Source organism: Pongo pygmaeus, chromosome 13 (assembly GCF_028885625.2).
Source record: "Pongo pygmaeus isolate AG05252 chromosome 13, NHGRI_mPonPyg2-v2.0_pri, whole genome shotgun sequence".
NCBI classification, from domain to species: domain Eukaryota; kingdom Metazoa; phylum Chordata; class Mammalia; order Primates; family Hominidae; genus Pongo; species Pongo pygmaeus.
The window spans coordinates 67799186-67807306 of record NC_072386.2 but is presented as its reverse complement, the minus strand read 5'-3'; the positions used below and the strand labels follow the sequence as shown (position 1 = coordinate 67807306).

Below are 8121 nucleotides of genomic sequence, written 5' to 3'. Positions count from 1 at the left end.
AAGAAGAAATCACAAGGGAAATTAGCAAATATTCTGAACTGAATATTAACAGACACAACATACCAAAATGTATGCAATACAGTTAAAACCCTGTTAAAGGAAAATTTTAGCATGAAATATTGATATTAGAATAGAAAAAAAGGTTAACATCAATTATTTAAGCCTCTACTTAAAGAAACTAGAGAAAGAAGAGCAAATTAAACCTGAAGAAAGAAGGTTAAAAAATAATAAAGGGAAAAAACCAAATGAACTAGAAGACAGAAAAATAATAGAAAAATTGAACTAAAGCAAAAGTTGATTCCTTGAAAATATCAGTGAAATAAGCATCTAGCCAGACTAATCAAAAAGAGAGAAACCACAATTGTTCAATATCGTAGATGAAAAAGGGGACATCACTACAGATGCTAACAACCTTACAATTATATTAAAGGAATATTGTGAATAATTTTATGCCAATAAATTCGATATCTTAGATGAAATGTACAAATCATTTGAAAGACACAACTACTAAAGCTCACTCAAGAAAAAAACGAATAACTTCAGTAGCCCAATATTAATTAAAGATATTAAATTTATAGTTTAAAAACCTTCATACAAAGAAAACTTTAGCCCTAATTGCTTTACTGGTAAATTCTACCTAATATTTTCATTAAAAATTTCACCAACCCTACACTAACTATTCCAAAAAATAGAAGGCACACTTCCCAACTCATTTTATCAGGCTAGCATCACCCTGTTATCAAAACTAGACTGCAATATGACTAGAAAAGAAAACTACAGTCCAATATTCCTCATGATCATTCCCTAACAAAATATTAGCAAACTAAATCAAAAAAAGAAAAAATAATAGTTCATTACCAAATGAGGTTTATTCCAGGAATGCAAGGTTTGTTTGATGTTTGACAATCAACCAGTGTAGTTTACCAGGTTGATAGATTTCAAAACTCATGTGATTACTTTAAGATATACAGAGAAAGTATTTGACAAAACTCAACACCCTTCATGGTAAAAACTGTCAGCTAACTAGGAATAGAAGGGAACTTCCTCAACCTGAAAAAGGACATCTACAAAACACCTATAGCTAATATTACATCTAGTGGCAAAAACTGAAAGCTTTGCACCCAAGACGGGAGAAAGGTAAAGAGGTCTGCTTTTACCATTTTAATTCAATTTGGTATTGGAGGTCTTAATGCCATAAAACACGAAAAAGAAGGAAAAGGCATACAACTTGGAAGGAAAGAATAAAACTGTCATTATTTGCAAATATCATGATGTTCCTAAAGAATCTTAAAAATTAAGAGAATACATTACTTAATATAAAGTATGATTTTGTTATAAATCACAATTTATAATTGTCATATATGAGCAAAACGTCATATATTACATTATAAAATTAATGTTAAATAATTATAAAAATATAAATATAATTAAAATTAATAATAGGAATTTTTTTTAACTTTTATTTTAGGTTCGAGGGTACATGTGCATGTTTGTCAAATAAGTAAACTTGTGCCACAGGGGTTTGTTGTACAGATTATTTCATCATCCAGATACTAAGCCTACATACCTAGCAGTTATTTTTTCTATTCCTCTTCCTCCTCCCACCCTCCACCCTCAAGTACGCCCCAGAGTCTGTTGTTCCTTCTGTTTGTTCATGAGGTCTCGTCATTTAGCTCCCACTTATAAGTGGGAGAACACGCAGTATTTGGATTCTGTTCCTGTCTCAGTTTGCTAACGATAATGGCCTCCAACTCCATCCATGTTCCCACAAAAGATATGATCTTGCTCTTTTATATGGCTGCATGGTATTCCATGATGTGTACGTACCACATTTTCTTTATTCAATCTGTCATTGATGAGCATTTAGGTTGATTTTATGTCTTTGCTATTGTGAACAGGGCTGCAATGAACATTCATGTGCATATGTCTTTACGGTAGAATGATTTATATTCCTCTGGGTATATATCCATTAATGGGATTGTTGGGTTGAATGGTAGTTCTGTTTTTAGTTCTTTGAGAAATAGCCATACTGCTTTCCATAATGGTTGAATTAATTTACTCCTGCCAACGGTGTAAAAGTGTTCCCTTTTCTCCACAGCCTCACCAACATCTATTTTTTTTTAACTTTTTAATAGTAGCATTCTAACTAGTGATAGATGGTATCTCACTGTGGTCTTGATTTGCATTTCTCTAATGATCAGTGATATTGAGCTTTTTTTCATATGCTTGTTGGCTATAGGTATATCTTCTTTAGAAAAATATCTGTTCATGTCCTTTGCCCACTTTTTAATGGGGTTGTTTGTTTTTTTCTTGTAAATTTATTTAAGGTCCTTACAGATGCTGGATATTAGACCTTTGTGAGATGCATAGTTTGCAAATATCTTCTCCCATTCTGTACATTGTCTGTTACTCTATTAAGTTACTTTTGCTGTGCAGAAGCTCTTAAGTTTAACTTAGATCCCATTTGTCAATTTTTGCCTTAGTTGCAACTGCTTTTGGCATTTTCGTCATAAAATCTTTGCCCATTCCTATGTCCAGGATAGTGTTGTCTAGGTTGTCTTCCAGGGTTTTTATTATTTTGGTTTTATATTTAAGTCTTTAATCCACCTTGAGTTGATTTTTGTATATAGTTAAGAAAGGGGTCCAGTTTCAATCTTCTGCATATGGCTAGCTGGTTATCCCAGCACCATTTATTGAATAGGGAGATTTTTTTCCCCATTGCTTGCTTTTATCAGCTTTGTTGAAGATCAGATGGTCATAGGTGTGCAGCATTAGTTCTGGGCTCTTAGTTCCATTGGTCTTTGTGACTGTTTTTGTACCAGTACCATGCCGTTTTGCTTACTGTAGCCCTGTAGTAAGTTTGAAATCAGGTAACATCATGCACCCAACTTTGTTCTTTTTGCTTAGGATTGCCTTGGCTATTCAGGTTTCTTGTTTGGTTCCATATGAATTTTTAAATGTTTTTGTTTTCTAGTTCTGTGAAGAATGTCACTGGTGATTTGATAGGAATAGCACTGAATCTATAAATTGCTTTGGGTAATGTGGCCATTTTAATGATATTGATTGTTCATATCCTTGAGCATAGGGTGTTTTTCCATTTCTTTGTGATATCCCTGACTTCATTGAGCAGTGCTTTGTAATTCTCATTGTAGAGGTCTTTCACCTTCCTGATTAGCTGTAATCCTAGGTATTTTATTCTTTTTGTGGCAATTGTGAATGGGATTGTGTTCTAGATTTGGCTGTCAGCTTGGCCGTTGTGGATGTATAGAAAGATTATGACTTTTGTACATTGATTTTGTATCCTGAAACTTTGCTGAAGTTGTTTATCAACTGCAGGAGCTTACGGGGTGAGACTATGGGGTTTTCTAGATATAGAATCATGTTGTCCACAAACAGGGATAGTTTAAGAAAAATTTTTTAAATTCACCAAAACTTATGAGTTTCACAAGGTCAATATATGAAAATCAATATTATTTCAATATAAGATCAATGAGCAATTAGAAATTGAAATTTCTAAAAAAATGGCATTAACTATAGCACAAAAACATGAAATACTTAAAGTTAAATGTAATAAAATATGTTAAGACCTGTATACCAAAATTTGATTCTTTGAAAAGATCAATGAAATAAATATCTAGCCAGACTGATCAAAAAGAGAGAAAGCACAATTTTTCAGTATTACAGATGAAAAAGGAGACATCACTACAGATGCTAATTACCTTAAATTATAATAAGGGAATATTATGAATATCTTTATACCAATAAATTTAAAATCACAAAAAATTACAAAGTTAAGAGACCTAAGGAAAAGGGGAGATATACTATGTTCAGGAATCAGAAGACTCAGTATTATTAAGATGCCAATTTTCCCTAAAGTGATCAACAGATTCTCTCCAATCACAATAATAACAGCAGTAGAATTTTTGGTAGGGATATTAAGCTGGATCTAAATTTTATATGGAAACACAAAAAACAGAATAAGCAAAACAATTTTGAAAAAGAACAAAGTTGGGGATATATTACCTGGCTTAAGGCTTACTATAAAGCTTCAGTAACCAAGACAATGTGGTATTGCCATAAGGATAGACATATGTATATGTCTAAATATTTTTTCCTATCTATATCTGTACATCTTCACAGACCAGAATAGAGTTTTCACAGAACAGAATACATACATATCTATCAATCAATGTCTATCTACCTACCTACCTACCTATCTGTCTACCTAGTTATCTATCTATCTAACTATTCACGGAACAGAATAGAAACTCCAGAAATAGACTTATACAATTGATTTTTGGGGGTGGCAAATGTTCTAAGGTAATTCAATGGGAAAAGTAAAGTTTTTCAACAAGTGGTAATAATAATTAGGCCCAAAAAATGAGCTTCAACCCTTATCCTCACACCAGATACCAAAAATAATTCCGTATAGATCATAGACCTAAATGTTAGAACTAAAATTATAAATATAGGCTGAGTTCAGTGGCTCATGCCTGTAATCCCAGCACTATGGGAGGCCAAAGCAGGTGGATCACTTGAGGCCAGGAGTTTGAGACCAGCCTGGCCAACATGGCGAAACCCTGTCTCTACTAAAAACTACAAAAATTAGTTGGGTGTGGTGGTACACACCTGTAATCCCAGCTACTCAGGAGGCTGAGGCATGAGAATCACTCGAACCCAGGAGGCAAAGGTTGCAGTGAGCCAAGATCATGCCACTGCGCTACAGCCTGGGTGACAGCAAGACTCTGTCTCAAAAATAAATAAATAAATAAAATAAAATTGTAAATATTCTTGAATAAACTACAGAGGGAGATTTTGTGATCTGGGGCTAGGCAAAGATTTTTGGTAGGACACAAAAAAGCATAAACTTTATAAGAAAAAATGGATAAGTGGAACTTTTAAATGTTTGCTTCTGAAAAGACTCTGTTAAATACATGGAAAGGCATACAACAAACAGGCATGAAATCTTTACAAAACATATATCTGATGAAGAATCTGTATCCAGAAGTATGCAGGACTCTTATTATTCAATAACAAGAAGAAACTAGTTCAATTTTTTTAATGTACAGAAGATTTGAACATACACATCACAAAGGCTATACAAATAGCAAATGAAAAGACACTCAATTTATTTAGTTATTAGAGAAATACAAACTAAAACCATAATGAAATACCATTACATATTCATTATAATGACTAAATTTTTTTTTTTTTTTTTGAAATGGAGTCTCTCTCTGTCACCCAGGCTGGAGTGCAGTGGCCGATCTCGGCTCACTGCAAGCTCCGCCTCCCAGGTTCAAGCCATTCTCCTGCCTCAGCCTCCTGAGTAGCTGGGACTACAGGCGCCCGCCACCATGCCCGGCTAATTTTTTGTATTTTTAGTAGAGACAGAGTTTCACCTTGTTAGCTAGGTCTCAATCTCCTGACCTCGTGATCTGCCCGCCTCGGCCTCCCAAAGTGCTGAGATTACAGCCCTGAGCCACCGCACCCAGCCTATAATGACTAAAATTTAAAAGGCTGACAATAACAACATAGGCAGGAATATGGTGCAATTGGAGTTCTCAGACATGGCTGGTGGAAATGCAAAGCCACTTCAGAAAACAGATTGGTCATTTCTTATATATTTAAACACATGCTTACTACATCACCCAGCAATTTCACTATTAGGTATTGACCTGACTTAAATGCATACAGATGTTCATACAAAGAATATAAAGGTTCACAATGGGCTTTATTCATAGTAGCTCCAAACTAGAAGCACCCCAAATGTCCAACAGGCTTAATGAACAAAGAAATCTTGGTTAGCCACAAAATGGAATACTAGTAAACAACAAAAAAAGAATATGATTTATGCACAAACATAAATAAATCTCAAAACCGTTAAGCGCAGTGCAAGAAGCCACACAGGAGACTACATACCATACGATTCTATTTTTATGACATTCCAGAAAAGGCAAAACTGTGGTGACAGAAATCAGATCAGTGGTTGCCAAAGAGTGGAGGTGTGAAAACAGGGTCGAATGTTATGTGACAGAAGGCAATTATAGCGGGTGATGAACATATTCTATACCCTGATTGTGGTGGTGGTTACATGACTACATGCATTTGTCAAAACTCATCAAACTGTACATTTAAAACACATGAATTTGGCGGCAGCGATGGCGACACGGAGAGCGGGGCCTATGGCGCTGCCAAAGGCGGGCGGCTCCTTCCACCTGCGGGCGCTTCCTGACGCAACCGCAGGTGGTGGTGCGCGCTGCGTGCAGGGTCTTCGCCTTGATCGTGTTCTCCTACATCTATGATGAGGGCTACAGCAAGTCTAAGCAGAGGTACTGCGTGTTCAACCACAACGAGGACGCCTGCCGCTACAGCAATGCCATCAGGGTGCTGGCCTTCCAGGCCTCGGTCTTCTTGGTGGTCGACGCGTATTTCCCCCAGATCAGCAATGCCACTGACCGCAAGTACCTGGTCGTGGGTGACATGCTCTTCTCGGCTCTCTGAGCCTTCCTGTGGTTTGTTGGTTTCTGCTTCCTCACTAACCAGTGGGCGGCCACCCAACCGGAGGACGTGCTGGTGGGGGCCAACTCCGCGCAGGCAGCCATCACCTTCAGCTTCTTTTCCATCTTCTCCTGGGGCATGCTGGCCTTCCTGGCCTACCGGCACTACAAGGCTGGCGTGGACTGCATCCAGAACTACGTCGACTCCACCCCGGACACCAACACTGCCTACGCCTCCTACCCAGGTGCATCTGTGGACAACCACCAGCATCTGCCCTTCACCCAGAATGCGGAGACCACTGAGGGCTACCAGCCGCCCCTTGTGTACTGAGTGGCTGAGTGCCGTTCGGGGTGGGAAGGGGGTGCAGAGAGGACCCTCCCCTCTGCCCTGGACTTTCCCACAAGCCTCCTGGAACTGCCAGCCCCCCTCCTTCGCCTGTCACATCCTGTGCGATTGACACATGGCTAAGGAGCCTCCCAGCCTCGGGGGCTGGCAGAGCCACACCCCAAGTGCCTGCACCCAGATGGCTTCAGTCAGCCACTCACTCTTCCAGGGCACTTTTAGGAAAGGGTTTTTAGCTAGTGTTTCTCCTTGCTTTTAATGACCCCGGCCCCTCCTGGAGTGGCTAGAAGCCAGCGGGCACCCATGTGCTACTGACAAGTGCCTCAGCTTCCCCCCAGCCCAGGTCAGGCTGTGGGAGTCGCTGTTATCTGCGTTCTCTGCCAAAGACTCGGGGGAGCCCTCACACCTGCCCTGTGCAGTGGGGCGGGACCAGGCTCCTGCGTCCTCACTCAGGTTTGCTCCCCCTATCCCCACTGCTGTATGATCTGGGGGCCACCACCCTGTGCCAGTGGTCTCTGGGCTGCCTCCCATGGTGTGGGGGTGGGGCCGGTGCCCACAACACTTCCTCCTTGCTCCCACTCCTGGCAGCAGGGAAGGGCTTTGCCTGACAACACCCAGCTTTATGTAAATATTCTGCAGTTGTTACTTAGGAAGCGTGAGGAGGGCAGGGGTGCCCCATGGCTCCCAGACTCTGTCTGTGCCGAATGTATTATAAAGCCTTGGGGGAGATGCCCCGCCCTGGGATGCTGTTTGGAGATGGAATAAATGTTTTCTCATTCAAAAAAACAAAAACAAACAAACAAACAAAAAACAGAACAAAAACATGAATTTTATGTTTTTTTAAATGTTTTTATACCAATAAAGCTGATTAAAATGTCTAAAAATATTCTGTTCATTTCTACCCTTTACTCCCCTCACATTCTGTAGTAGTTATTAGTGCTGTTCATCAAAGATTCCCAGCTCCCACTTTCCAAGCACATAATGGGTTTGCACTTCTTGGTTCTCTTGTGATTGGATGGGGCCATGTAACTAATTATGGCCATTGAGTTGTGAGAGAAGTGATATCACTTCCCTATGGGAAAGCTTACATGACCATGCAACAAGCTCCAGGACCCTCCCTCTCCCTAGGCCAACAACCAGCAATTTTGAGATTATGGCTGCTCTGTCAGCATGAGCTTTGATAGACTCCAAAGTTTCCTTCTGAGCTAAATAGATAACGGAACATGAATAATAAATAAATTCTTGTTGTTTGAAGCCACTGAGATTTTAGGATTGTTTGAT

At 39.2% G+C, this 8121-nt stretch overlaps 1 pseudogene; it reads left to right on the top strand.

Moving 5' to 3' along the window:
- The first annotated feature begins 1740 nt into the window (after positions 1-1740).
- Positions 1741-6828, top strand: LOC129043486 (putative synaptogyrin-2 like protein; annotated as a pseudogene).
- The last annotated feature ends 1293 nt before the right edge of the window (positions 6829-8121 follow it).